Source organism: Triturus cristatus, chromosome 11 (assembly GCF_964204655.1).
Source record: "Triturus cristatus chromosome 11, aTriCri1.1, whole genome shotgun sequence".
Lineage (NCBI taxonomy): Eukaryota > Metazoa > Chordata > Amphibia > Caudata > Salamandridae > Triturus > Triturus cristatus.
The window spans coordinates 531638278-531653749 of NC_140594.1; the positions used below are offsets into that span (position 1 = coordinate 531638278).

At 44.5% G+C, this 15472-nt stretch overlaps 1 protein-coding gene across 2 annotated transcripts in view; it reads left to right on the plus strand.

Annotated features, from left to right (window-relative positions):
• Positions 1-4329: 4329 nt before the first annotated feature.
• ADD2 (adducin 2) overlaps positions 4330-15472 on the plus strand; it is a 349565-nt gene continuing 338422 nt past the window's right edge. For both annotated transcript variants that reach the window (XM_085633439.1, XM_085633440.1), the window contains exon 1: positions 4330-4464. The gene's annotated coding sequence lies outside the window, so the exon portion shown is untranslated. The remainder of the gene's footprint in view (positions 4465-15472) is intronic.

The following is a 15472-nucleotide window of genomic DNA, read 5'->3' on the forward strand; positions in this document are numbered from 1 at the left end:
GTATAGGGGGTCCGAGGCGATAGGCACTCTAGTGGCAGGTGGAGGAAAACCTCGTGCAGAGGCCCAGGAAGCACCTCGCCACCCCGAGCGCACCTGCCAGCTGGTCTCCTGAAGTCCAAAACCGAAACCGAAAGTGGTGGATCGGCAACTGGCACCGCGCTGAAGCCGCTGTTGTTCAATTGCAGCCCGGCCCCACGGGTCACCTTCACCCCGGTCACCTCCGTCGGGTGGGTCCCAAAAGTTCCGACGACGACAACTCAGGATTCCCAGGTCCGAGTTGATTTTTGAAAAGAGATATGTGCTCAGCTGGTCTTCATCTCCCAGATTCCATAAACCACATCAGGATATTCTCAGGATAAATTCCGAGGAGCAGAAAGGGTCCGGGGAGCCCTGTGCTCACGCGACCATCTTGGATGCGCGCTAGGCTCCTCCCCCTAAAATGGGAATCTCATTTGAACGCACTTAGAATACGAGCGTTGACCTCAGTTAGTGGCCTGAAAAAATGAAATAGAAATTATGGGGAAAGGTCAGATAGACCTGTCTTGAAAACATATATGGCCATGATACCGCCTCAGTTCCAATATGGAGCCGAAATATTGTATATGAGTGGTAAAAGAGGGTGGGCTATTGAAGAGGTAAAATGTATTAAAAATCTGTTATCCCTACCCAGGTCATCTATGATTCAGGCGGTAAGAATAGAAATGGGCAAGGTATCTTGGGAGGTAATGGCACATATGGCAATAATAAAATTTTTGGCAATGAGTAGGAAACGGGGAGGAGCAAAAAATAGCAGAATGGTGCAAAAGGGAAACCTTGCAGAGTGATCTGAAATGGGCAGCGGGGGCCAGGAAAATGTTAGATACAGTATGTAGGGAACTGGGAGTTAAATTGTACCCTCAGGACCTACAAATTGATGTTGTAAGAAGAGAACTGAAGATACTAGGGAAAGGAACTTCTCAAGATCAGGATTGCCAGTACCTGGAGGGGAAAAAACCTGTGGACTTTATGATTAAATCATGGCAATCTGATCAACAGTTCCCGTATATAGATATATTACCCAATCGCTGCCGTAGAAACGAAGTATTAAGACTACGAATGGGAATTAACCCTGGTTATGCGAATGACGGGATAAAAGGGGTTATGATGCATACCCGAAGGTAAGTGTACCTGCAATTTAGGCACAAAATGCTATATTTTGCACATATTATTAGATTGCTTTAAGGTTCTTGACACACACAAACTGTTTTTATGACCAATATTTTTAAAATACGTTATTAAGAACCGTGCACAGGCAGCAAAATTGTTACCGGAAATGGCCTATTTTGACATAGCATGTGCACTAGGGAGATTTATGTTTGAAGCCAAAAAAGTTGTTTTTAAGAGTTTATAAAGTTGGGAATTTTATGAACTATTTTTTAGGATAAAATAAATTGGATAGGAAAATGAAATAACTATTTACCATGGGATTGTAATTTTATTGTGTATAAATTACTTAACAACATTGTATTATGTAAAGATGGAAATGCTTGTCTATGTTTAACCCCTTCAGCGCTGGGCGAATTCCGCCGCGGTGCTGAAGGGTTCGAGCGCGGGCGGGCTCATGACGGAACGGTTCCGTCATGAGCACAGCTCAACCGTGGCTCATGACGGAACCGTTCCGTCATGAGCATGGAAGGGGTTAAGGACCAAGGGTCTAAATAAACATTTCTTTTAATTTTGAAAAGTGGAGTATTTGTATTCTTTTGAAAATGTTGATTTTGTGTTTTTCCATGTAGGCCTCAAAACCTGTTAGTGTATTATGTCTTTCCTAACATAGGCCTTAGAAACATTTATTTAGTCCTTCCATTATTTCAAAAATGCTGATTTATTTGCTTCACTTATAAATGTTTGTCTCTAGAGTTTCCTTCCTACGGTTAGAGTATTTCTTACTATGAAAATTGTGTTGATTATGTTGCAAGCTAATGTGGAAGCAAGAGCAAGGATATGAAAAGTTTCGATGTGCTTCCTATTTCCGAGGTGACATGATGTTTTGCGAGTGAACAAAAGCAATCTTGTTAAAGTTCTGGGTGAACTAGGCTGGAGAACGATCACACCATGGATTCTAACCAATGGAAACGTGTTAAATTGTGAATAAGCTACATTGGGGGTACGGAATTGCGAACATTGATGGGGTATAACTACTCAGTGAGAAAAAGAACTCCGGCTGGCTGGTTCTCTCTGACTAAATCAATGCTTTCCTAGCAGCTGGCTATTTTCTTGTGATACTGGGTGTGACACGATGTCAGTCCAAACTTTGACTCTTTCCCAGAACTGAACTATCCTGATTTTACTTGGACTTCATTGGCTGGTGATTGTTGCATAAGCTATACCTTTTCGGCTGAAGGGCTGGCTGATTCAGACTTTTTCACGCTGTGCAATAGTTCCTTGACTTTAGGTTCGTATGAATCTCACACTGAAATTGCAATGTGTATCTTTTCTTTGTCTCTCTCTCTCCCATGCGCCAGTTATTGATTTTTGTTGTATTTGCCATGAGTTGTACTTTCTATTGTGAATTTACCTGTAATCATTTGCATTAACAAAAGTACTGAAAATACTAATGTATTCTTGTGTATTGACCATTCATCTAGAATCTTAGATAAAGGAACCTTGATAAATATACTGAGTTTGTTTTTATTGACGAGTTTAAACTGACGTAATGTGTGTTGACTGTTGTTGTTAGTTAGGCATTTTCTTTATAACAGGTCCTCATGAAGGAAATTGCATCTATCTCTATTATCTGAGTCCCTATTAGCACTTACGATTTGTAAGTGGTTATAGAATTTCTATGCGTCCAAACTCTTGGTTTAGTGAATGATTATATAATTTGATTTAGGATCTATTGGATATTATGAAATTGTTTACAAAAATGTACACCGCTTCCACTGGCTCAACAACATAAAAAAAAAACCTTACAAAATTCTACTTCACTTAAAGCTATACCACAGGCTAATAGTGCGGTGCTTTGCAATTTGGTGCTGCACCCACAGACTTTTATATTAGTAAGCAAATTGACGCAATTCTTCAGGGCACATTGGGCAAAACACAAAACCTTGGTTAACCCTACCCCCCCTCCCAATTTTTGTATTGTATGCCTGCCTTGTTCTTCGCGGAGGTGAGGTCTTAGACCCTGCTTTTACACTCCAAAAGTAACAAAATCTGACCGCATTCTCAGTTTTCGATTTAGCTGGTTTTTGGGGGGTTTTTTAAATTATTTTTTTAACCCTCACCCAGCGAAACCCAGCTTTGAGAATTGTTTCATTTCTCTCAAAAGTTACTACTTTTGTTTACTACAAATCGTTCTGACCTTTGCATAACCATAACGCAGTTGTTCTACTGTACAAGCCATTTCTAGTGCCATCCATTTTGTTGTGTTCAAAAACATTCCATCTAGATTTGTGGTAAAGAATTCACTTTGGATAGTGCAGGCCATACAACCAATCCTTCATAAAACTGGAAAAAAGTAATATGTTAAACTGTGTCAGAATTTTTGCTACAAGTTATAAACTGCATGATAGTGTGTTTATGTTCTGGTAAACAGTACGTGTTCAACATATCTACAACCAGAAGAGTTCTTACATCGTTGGAAGCAAAAGACCAAGTAAGCCTTCTAGAGAGTAGGGAGGCGGGTGAGGGTGATGGTGTGACCAGGCATTATAGGGAATAAATTACTTAATTCCATACAGAGAAATAGATATTACAATTCAGCTCCGGCTGCTTCCACCTTATTAAAGTTCAGTCGCTGGTTATTTAAGTCCCCAATGACGAGCAATAGATGTATAACGTGCAGTAAGAGGTACTTTATCCTATATGTAATTTAAAAAAAGTAGCATTCTACGTTAATTCTCATTCAGATCCCCTCTGCTGCCACAAATACTAAATGTTTTCAGATTTTCTCTTCGAAACTAAACCTTTAACTTGATGTCTATAATTAAAAAATACATGTTTTCCTTTTTCTCCTGTTTTTTTAATTTTTTTTAATCTAATTAATTCCACATAGTTTTGCTGTGGAATATATTGTATGCGTTATGCAGTGCATGTTCGATACAAAGCAGTCGAGCAAGGCTTACGTTTGAAATGTGATTGTAAATGTATGTATTTGTGTAGTAAAATGACAATTCCATCTTCCGTGTATGATTCGGAGGCCTTTTACCTCTTAGCATCCGAGATGCTGCCTCGTATTCCCGGAGCCAGCCTGCTGGGAATAGCTTCATCACTGGATTGGTGGTGTTGGGCGGGGGAGGAGGAGGCGAGCCCTGTACCGATGCGTTCAGCCTTTTGTTTGCCAACGCCCAGCAGCAGTCGGGCCGCACCGGGAGAGGTGTTTCCTTCTGGAATGTGTGAAGATTCAGCGACATCGCAATTATGGAAATACAGTAGACCCTGTATTTGGGGGAGAGAATAAGCCTGGCCCCGGCCTTCCGCCAGGTATGCAAACTCTGCAACTGCACTGCGTACGTTTCGTTATTTTGCGCGTGGGCGTGTGAACGTTCATCTTTTTTTGTGGAGAACGCAAATGTTTTGCGGGGATAGACTAACCGTACAAATTCGTTGCGGGGTGGGATGGTGTCTTTTCATTAAACGTAAGGGGCATCTGTGAAATATGCACATCGCATTGAGAGTGTGGTAGCTAGCGGTTAAAGCTCCATCTGCGTTGGTGGTATCTTGTCGGCGCCCTTTTATTCTGCTAATGGTGGTGGACATCATTTGTACAGTAATGCCTCTTTTGTGCAAGTGCTAAGGTTGATCCTGCCTGCAGGCCTTCTGGGCGGCCACCAGTGGGCGCGCGTTACCGTGTTTATGTCTGTAAAGTCGTCGTCCCTCTTGGCCATCTCGCTTTGACATGGGATTTAATCCCTTTGGAAACCGGCAAAACGACAGTAAACCCTCTGGCCGCCCTCCTGCCGCTCCCGGAGCCGGGGGCAGTGGGCGAGGCGGCGGGGGAGGCCGGACGGTACCAGAGCTGCCAGATAAGCGCAGGGAAGCAGAAGGCCGTGGGTGTAGGCGGACTTTAAGTACCGTCCATCCTCGTGTGCAGCAGGGCGCCGCTTTGCTTCGCGGATTCCCCGCGGTTTAAACGCTGTACAGAGTGAACGGGTACCTGCAATGGCTCCTCCTGGGAGCAGCAGCATGATGAAACGTGTTTCTGTGGAGCGAGGCTGTGCGTGTTGTGATCATGACAGGTGTGTTTACATCAGTGATCAAATGGCAATAAACCGTGCCCCCCATGCTCACCGTTGCTGCTGCGAAATGATGCTGCACTCACACGTTATCTCATTTAGTTATAGCGCCCAGCGTCTCCCAGCAGATGACAACAGGGCTATAGATTGTTTTTTTTACTATGGCCGTGAATGTGATTACATTTGCAGAGCATGCTATTCACATGCCAGCAATTATCTTTTTATTCTGGAGGCAGAGACGTTTTAGGTCATTTGCAAAATGAGAAATTGCCCAGCCCCGCCTCTGTTTCCCTAGCTCAACCTCTCTCCATCTCAACCTACCATTGCGTCTAACTCGGTCTCTTCAGTCAATATAATCTGAAGGACTTTCGAGCCGCGGAAAGATTTGAGTTGTTTTTGTGTGAGACTCATTTTCGGAAAGTTTTTAACATGAATCAAAATTGTTTCCCACACAAGGTCTTAAATTAGCAGAAAATGGGAAATAAAATCCTCAATTTCCTACAGTTGAGATGCCTCAGCTGAAGTGAAGGGAGGGAGTCTCCTGGGCTGTGAAGCTGATTGAGGGATTGACAGCTAAACACGCATCACACCTTCTTGCCAGGGTGCCTGCTGCCTGAAAGAAATTTAAATGTGTTCAATTGGTTAATCTGCAATTGTAAAGGCTGCTTGGAAGCCAGTATTGGCTTTAATTAACAGTCATTCGAAGCTTCCTAATGTCAGATTTTTTTTGTCCAGTATTATTAGGGTGTGGTCAGGTGAGCTGTGGAATGCATTCTTTTAACCCCTTCAGTGCCCGCCCCTTTCCGCGCCCTGTGCCGGCCGTTGAATTAGCGGGCGGGGTCTATGACGAGCTGGACTCGTCATGGGCACAGCGCCACCGCGGCCCATGACGAGTCCAGCTCGTCATGGGCACTGAAGGGGTTAATGGATAGTTGTAAGACTTTGCACAACAAACTGGCTCCATATTACTAAAATGTATATTTTTAAAGTCCTTTTTTTGATCTTAAACCTAAATCATTTTGAACATTTTGTGGCAACCTACCTTTTGCTATTTGTAATGGGCATTTAAAACAACTACTTCCTGTTAGAAATGGGGGGTCTCTAGCTGGCAGGTTGTTACCCTGTCCAAGTAGGGACCCTTCTTCCTAGTCAGGATAAGGGGGAATGCACTTTTATAATAACCCCTGCTCATCCCCTTGTAGTTTAGCACAAGCAGCCAGGCTTATCTCAGAGGTAGTGTGTAAAGCATATGCACATAACCAGAAGTAATACAGTGAAAATACTACAAAAGGACACCACATTAGCTCAAGATAAATATCCAATATTTTATCTGTGCAAAACAAGACCAAAAACTATAAAACTCCGCCATACAGTTCTTAGTAGAATTATCACTAAGCAAAAATAGACTTAAAAATACAGTTCCTTGAAGTTGATAGTTCTGTCTGAAACTATCATGGTGTAGTGAATAACCAGTCCAAACAGTTCTGGCTCACCGCGGCATCGCAGGCCAGCTACGGTGTCAGGAAGACCCGCAAACAGTACCTTTAGAAATACAGCACGTCAGTGACCTCGCGATGTGCCTCAAAGAGCTCGTATTGACAGGCGTCTGTTCAGGAAGTCGTGCAGGGGCCATCACACCCTTGAAGTCACACGCGTTGAAGATCGAACTCCGTACGGTTGAAGTCAGGAGCGCAGGTGTCGGCGGGCATCGGGGCTGCAGTGCGAAGTGCAGTGGTGTGGGGTGCGGTGCCCTCAGATCGCGGTGCAGGCAGCAGTTCGGTGTCGGTCATCCAGCGCCATCGGTGAGACTAGGACTGCAGTATGAAGTGAAGCGAGGCGGTGCAAAGTGCGATGCGCACAGGTCACAGGGCAAGCAGCTGCTCTGTGTTGGCGTCAGTGAGACCAGGGTTGCGGTTCAGCGCTGCCCTTTGCAGTGCCTTCAGGACACTGAGCTGGCAGTGGCGTCCTTGATGGCGTTGGGTTTCTTTTTCTTCTGCTGCAGCACAAAACACACGGTTCTCAGTGCTTGTAGCAGATGAACTTGAAGTCTTTGCTGTTCCTGAGACTTCTTGAACAGGGGACAAGCTGTACCTCAAGCCCTTCGAGAAACTCGAACAAAAACGTTGCAGAAAGTTCAGTCCAGTCCCTTCTCTGCCCAAGACAGAAGCAGCCACTGCAGGCCAACACAGCAAAGCACCAGTGGCGGCTGGTGAGGTTTGTCAGTGGTGAGATTGGGCTTGGGTGGGGAGGGTTGTGGCCGCAGGCCATTTGCCTCAGGACAAGGTCTCTAGTAAGTGCAGCGTGCCACGCCGCGCCACTCTGTTCAGGGGCCACTTAACACAAATAAATTAACACATTTGTAGAGTCTGGCCTCCTCCCCTACATCCATCCATTTCAGTACTCATTTTTCATCAACATAATTTCCAGAGAAAATGAGAGGGAAAAGCACACAAAGGGGATAGAAGGAAAAAGAGAGGGACGAAAAAATCGTCACAAAGGGATAAAGTAGAAACTTACACGATTGATGTAAAAGGGCTGTGGATTAAATAGGCATGAGGTGAATTCCAGACAACGAAACCTTGGTATTTGGCCTACCAGTGCCGGCCTCGGGCTTCTGAGCAGAGCTTTGGGCACTGACACTTATTCTTAAACAAAATAAACACCGAACCCAACCAAATAAAGAGTATTACCAGCAAAACTAAGTCTGTGTTGCCAGACACCTTTAAAACACACCAATGAGAAAGTCTCAATGGCCTTTTTATCGATCCAGGCTGAGGAACAAAGGCATAGCTCCACCTAACTCACCCATATCAGTGTGGGTCTTCTACCTGTAAATGCCACACTTATTATGTTATAAATGTACAGCCGTAGAAGTGGACAAAGCGGCACAAAAAGTGAGTTTTCAAGATCAAACATTTCAACTGTGGTGACACTGGGATAGAACAGTAGATCATCATGCCAGCCTCTTTTGTCCTGATATTGCACATTGTTTGTCTCACCGTGTAGGAGACTGTCAGGTTAAGTAGGGGCAGCTTTCTCCGGTCTCCCACCCTACCCTCGCATAATTACTTTAACAAAGTCTTCAAATGCAGTTAACTGGTCTGTAAAGTGGTATTATGAGTACAATGCACGTCAGGAGAAGAAACGCACATCCCTCAACTGTAACCCGGTACGCAGATTGGGATAATAATTCTGGCAATGAGCACATCCTGACTCTTTTCTGCGGTATTTCTTTTTCATTTCCAATTATGCGAGGTGAATGTGGCGCAGGTGCCCAAAGGCCAAACAAAGGCATCCGGGTGAATTCGCTGCAGGAGTAAAATGAGGGAGCAGGGAGTGACCGCAGCAATTATGTGTGGCGACACTGCTGCCAGTGTGATTTATAGGGTGCTAACCAGGCGGCTTTAGCCCTGGTGGAGTCTGGTGCAACAATCTTTTTTCGGGAGGGGGCAGATAGTGTTAATGTGTTAATTTAAAAGTTAGGTGGCCCCTGAACAGCAGGCGCCGTGTGTCTTGCAAGGCCTTGCAGTGAAGAGGCGTATTGCAGTAAGGATTCAAATAAACTTTATTCCTCCGTAGAAATCAACATAGCGTGAGGACGTGCCCAACACTTAACACATACCTGTCGATACATTTATGGTACACCATGTGACAGGCACATTATACATGTTCATTACAGGCCTGTACATTGGGGGAGGTGAGTGTCTGCAGGCCATTTGCCTCAGGATTGACATGGGTCTCTAGTAGCCTTAGGTGCAGCATGTTGCATGGTGTCACATTTTTTGGGGGCCACTTAACACAGTTAAGTTAACATATGGCCTGACTTCCCCCCTCCCTAACATACATTAATGCAACAAGTTAAAATATGGGCCTGCCTCGTCCCAGCAGGAGTGAATTTATTTTTAGCCTTACCTGGTGAACACCGCACATAACGTTCACAAGTACCGATACAGACAGCAACCTGCTGCCTCAACAGAGTGTTCATAAAATGGCTTCCAGACCACAACCACTCCTGGTCAGACTCATGCACGGGAAGCAGCCTTACAACAAGTGGAGTCTGCACAGAATCGATTCCTTAGGTTCCGGCCTACCCCACCTAGACCCTGTAATGAGTTGGGAAAAGGTGGGGATGACAAGCTCTCCACTCTCTGATTGACGTGGAGGGTTAGCGATACCGGGGTTGTATTGAAACCGCCCAGGGCTAACTTTACCTTCACGCCATCAGGGGGTGGAGACTGCACCTTGCAGCTAGGTCTTTGCCCAGCTGATGACCTCACAGGCTTCAGGGCTGTGAGATTGTCAGCCCGGCAAATGCTTAGCCCGGGGAGCAAGGAGTTGACGCAGTGAGTCACATGTCCACATGGCTATTGGGCAGAACAACAACGTCTGTGTTGGTGAGTTGGGCACAGTGCCCCGTGTTCTAGAAACTTACTACAATTAGGTATTTCTTTTAATGACGAAACATAAGGATATGAGCATTGTTTTGACTGTAAAGGGAGCAGAGCGCCGATGCCCTTGCACAGAAACCGCCTCTGCAAAGCACACAGCAAAGTGGCAGTTCCTCCTCACAGCTTCTCCAGCTCTTCTTTTTGGCAGGTTACTTGATCCAAAAGAGTTCTAAAGTTCTGGGGTCTGGGCCCCAATATTTATACCACATTTTCTCTTTGTGGCAAGCGTCTCTGAGCCCAGTACAAACCAGCCCTGCCCTGTCTGGCCCAGCTTCACTATAGGGGGTGGAGACAGCATTGTGCAGAGGAGACACTGCCTATTCAAGTACTAGGGAAAACTCCTCCCACCACTCTAAATGCACACCAGGCCTATTCAGCCCAACTATGAGTCACCCAGGAAAGGCAGGATACACCTCAACCCCCCCTTGTGGCTGTCTACAGTAAATGCACATCCCTGTCCCGGTCACTTCAAAACCAGACAGTCAATACACAAACCAGCAGAGGCACACGGAATGGCTAAACAAGAAAATGGCTACTTTCTAAAAGTGGCATTTTCATACACACAATTTAACAATTTAAAAACGATTGCCCTAAAAAGATGTGTTATTAAATTCTGAGCTCAGAGAGCCTAAAATAAATTTCTCTATCTTTTCTTAATGGAAAGTTATACTTGTCTGATGATACAAAAAAAAATCTCATGTTGGCTTACGGGACAGATAGCCTTTCAATAGTGAAAAACTATATTAGCAGTATTTCACTATCAGAACATATCCTACCTTTCACATACACTGCACCCTGCCCATGGGGGTACCTTGGGCCTACCTGAGGGGTGCCTTACATGTACGAAAAGGGAAGGTTAAGGCCTTGCAAGTAGGTGTACTTGCCAGGTTGACATGGCAGTAACAACCGCACGCTGACGCTGTAGTGGCAAGTCTGAGAACCCTTTGAAAGGCTGCTTGTGTGGGTGGCACAATCAGTGCTGCAAACCCAATAGCAGCATTTGATTTACAGAACCTGGCCATCCACAGTGCACTTTACTAGGGACTTACTAGTAAATCAAATAAGCCAAACATGGAAACATCAATCCATAAACACAATTTACAGTAGAGGTACTTGCACTTTAACACTGAACAGCAGTGAGAAAGTGCGCAGAGGCAATAAACACGCAAAATGAAGTCCAACATACCATTAAAAACCGGAGACCAGAATGCAAAAAGACAGGAAAAACACGCCAAAAGATGCCAGGTCTAACACTTCTATATTGCCAGTGCTTTCTGTTGCAGTCTGCGACCTCATAGCACTAAAAATATACAAATCAATATTCTACACAGCACCATCCAGGATTCCATTCTGTGGTTCTCTGGTTACACACAGACATCCGCAGTAATATAAAATAACTGAAAAGAGCAGTAGTAGGCTGTCCACAACTGCACAAGTGTTCATATACAATACCTCAATGCTACTGCTCCCAGAAAGCCCTACTGCTCAAGTACCCCAAAATATGCACAGAATAATATAAAGTGAGGAGACCTGTCAAAATTACACCAGGGCATATAGGTAGACTGAGAATGTGTATTGAAAATAGGAAATCCCAATATCAAATAATTGAGTAGTTCATCAAGTTACAACAAAATGGTCGCACACTGCTGACCTACCTGCGTGTTACCCCAAAGAACTGTGGTCCCTGTAGTTAGCGTCGGCGGATACACCTATGCTCGTGTCGTGAGTGCAAGTGTGAATAGCGTTAGCCATCCCTGGACACGTGTTTCGAGGTAGTTGCCTCTCGTCAGCAGGGAGTAGGAAAGAGTGTAGGGTTGCAATGTAAGCTGCTAAAATCATTATCAGGTCTAGTACCTCTCGTAGCAACGCAGGTGCGTAACCTGAGTCCGTCGACTCCCCGGCTCAGAGAGCCACTAAATAGTTACAACAAAATGGTCGCACACTGCTGACCTACCTGCGTGTTACCCCAAAGAACTGTGGTCCCTGTAGTTAGCGTCGGCGGATACACCTATGCTCGTGTCGTGAGTGCAAGTGTGAATAGCGTTAGCCATCCCTGGACACGTGTTTCGAGGTAGTTGCCTCTCGTCAGCAGGGAGTAGGAAAGAGTGTAGGGTTGCAATGTAAGCTGCTAAAATCATTATCAGGTCTAGTACCTCTCGTAGCAACGCAGGTGCGTAACCTGAGTCCGTCGACTCCCCGGCTCAGAGAGCCACTAAATAGTTACAACAAAATGGTCGCACACTGCTGACCTACCTGCGTGTTACCCCAAAGAACTGTGGTCCCTGTAGTTAGCGTCGGCGGATACACCTATGCTCGTGTCGTGAGTGCAAGTGTGAATAGCGTTAGCCATCCCTGGACACGTGTTTCGAGGTAGTTGCCTCTCGTCAGCAGGGAGTAGGAAAGAGTGTAGGGTTGCAATGTAAGCTGCTAAAATCATTATCAGGTCTAGTACCTCTCGTAGCAACGCAGGTGCGTAACCTGAGTCCGTCGACTCCCCGGCTCAGAGAGCCACTAAATAGTTACAACAAAATGGTCGCACACTGCTGACCTACCTGCGTGTTACCCCAAAGAACTGTGGTCCCTGTAGTTAGCGTCGGCGGATACACCTATGCTCGTGTCGTGAGTGCAAGTGTGAATAGCGTTAGCCATCCCTGGACACGTGTTTCGAGGTAGTTGCCTCTCGTCAGCAGGGAGTAGGAAAGAGTGTAGGGTTGCAATGTAAGCTGCTAAAATCATTATCAGGTCTAGTACCTCTCGTAGCAACGCAGGTGCGTAACCTGAGTCCGTCGACTCCCCGGCTCAGAGAGCCACTAAATAGTTACAACAAAATGGTCGCACACTGCTGACCTACCTGCGTGTTACCCCAAAGAACTGTGGTCCCTGTAGTTAGCGTCGGCGGATACACCTATGCTCGTGTCGTGAGTGCAAGTGTGAATAGCGTTAGCCATCCCTGGACACGTGTTTCGAGGTAGTTGCCTCTCGTCAGCAGGGAGTAGGAAAGAGTGTAGGGTTGCAATGTAAGCTGCTAAAATCATTATCAGGTCTAGTACCTCTCGTAGCAACGCAGGTGCGTAACCTGAGTCCGTCGACTCCCCGGCTCAGAGAGCCACTAAATAGTTACAACAAAATGGTCGCACACTGCTGACCTACCTGCGTGTTACCCCAAAGAACTGTGGTCCCTGTAGTTAGCGTCGGCGGATACACCTATGCTCGTGTCGTGAGTGGTTCTTCCATCTGGATGTTTTGTAATTCAAGAATTAACTTTGCAGAAGACTCATCTTCACGTCTCCCGTTTATTTGTGGACTGATTAAAAAAACACTAATTTAACTTAATGAACAACTCAATTTTTTTGACTATGTGATTTCCTATTTTCAATATAAGTTCTCACACTACCTAGATGCCTTGATGCAATTTTGATAGCACTTCTCGCTTTATATTTATCTGCAGTGATCACATTAACCATTAGAGGTTTCATAACATAAAATCGTGTGTTTCCCATTGATCTGTTTAACATGCATTTTTTTTTCTTTGAGTTTGCTTTATTTCATATGCAGTTACCTTGAGGTGAAAGACCAACAAAATAGTTACAGAATATTTTGTTCTTTTTAGTAAAACCTTTAAACCCTCCCCAATACTCACTGATCACAGTTCCCGTACTTTTTTTTAATGCAATTCGACCGCTGGTTTTACCTACACATTTCCCAGGTTTCAAATATATTATTCTTCCACTTGCATCCCTTTTTATCCAAACACTTTTTTTGGCGTCAAGTAAATGTCCCTTCTTCAATTTTGTCTCATGTGTTTCTCTGTGCCTAAGGGACACCATTGCATGATAGTTTAATTGCATCAACATTAGTATTTCATTGTGTTTTCCATATTTCCCAAAGCCTCTGATTTCCAAGGCAGCACTTCTGAAAACAAATAGCAGCACCTCTTTTTTTTCTGAAGTAGCTGATGCTTTCATTCAACCTCTGAGAGCTGCGTGTTTAGTAAACTATTCACTGTTGGGCCTTAATCGTTTCACCACCAGTGGGTGTCACAAACTGAAATTAGACAAAACAAATGGACTTGGGAAATATTTTGACTGGCTCCTAGTTAGGTAACATACATGTTGTGATCAGACGTTATTTAGGTACCATCTTGCTTAAATTCTTCAACTGTGCATGTATGCTGGAGTTTTTGTGGACAAAGCAGCATGTTGGATTTTACCACTATGTCGTCATAGATCTACAGCCTCAGGACCATGTACCTCACATGTCAACTTGGACTTCCTGTCTCAGGTGAAGCACACTCTTGACATACTGCTGCCCACTAAAACGTTCACGTCTCACCCAGAAGCTATATATTGCCATGCTGTGACACTGACGCACTGGCTCACTCTGGTATCATAAGGGATGCAAGACCTGAGGACTAGTCTCACGGTTGAATTGTGCCTATTGTGAGCTACCAACAACTTTGTAAACCTATGTAAATCTTAGAGATGTTGAGACCCAGGAGTTTAAGTTGCTGCTTTCCCCAGGGTTCAAGTGCATGTGTTAAGCATGTTTTATTTGTACAAGACAGTCTAGAATTATTTTGCAGATGTCATGGTTCATTTGTTAGGAAAAGATCAAATGCAACTGAGACATGCATTGGCAAAGCCAACAGGTCTGTCTTTAATGTGCCATTGATGTAAAGACCGGGGTTGACAAATGCTCTTTACATGTGTGGCCAGCACAAATGAAGTTTATGACTTTGCCACTTCAAGAGCGAAGTTGTTTTCGGTATATAAAGCATACAAGAGAAATATGATTAAATCTGCCAAACCATGTGATGACAGAGTCTACTTTTCCTTGTAAAGTAATCCCTCCTGCCCTCCGAAGGAAACACTTCCTGGAAGGTGGAATAATACACCAAAGAGCTTGTAGCCTGAGACGAGAGAAATACTTCTCTGGGTGGAGCCAGTCCCAGCTTGTATTTTAACGAGTTGTTAGCAATACATATGGTAACAGCTGAGCAGTCAAGCCAGGCCTAAAAATGAAATAGTGCTCAAAGGTACATTTATATGAACAGCTGCTGTAAAACCACATCTTAAAAGATGTTATATACATTGTATGCATTGTTTCTTTGTTAACGTACAAGTTCCTGCAACAAACCACAAACAACTTGAAAATTGCTATGGCTTAACTATACAACAATCCATGTTAAACAATTCCACCTATACAGCCCATGAACCAGAAGAGTAAAAGAAAATCATAACTTAATAGCATTTGTTGCACACGTTTGAAAAGTTTGTGCGCAGCTTTATAGGAGATAAATAAATAGATGCGGGCCATTTTTACACATTGGCCTCTCTGAGAGAAGCGTTTGTTAGGTCTCGCCTGACCCAGCGCATGCTCTGGTCTGGCGAGACTTATTAGGTCTCGCCTGACCCAGCGCATGGTCTCTCCCCTCTACATCTATACAGCCTACTGCGATTGATAGAATGCTTCAAAAAGCTATAGGTGCGGTATCCAGTGAAATCGAGCGCACCGAAAGACGATTATCGCTAACCCCGCAAATTGATCTTACTCCCATGCCCCAAGAATTTGAAGATTATGTTACCCCTACAGTCCATTTGATGTATTAGTGCCACTAGCCGTGGAGCCTTTCAGTACTCAGATGAATAAAGAGGATTGTGGAAAAACCAAAGTTGGGGGAAAGGCACCTCCTACTAAGACAAAGGGCGCTAGCCTTAGGAAACATAAGCATAAGAAGGGTAAAAACAATTCTGTTTTGACTGAAGCAATTTGCGTGGGAGAGGGGGGAAGCACGGAGCATGTGCCGAG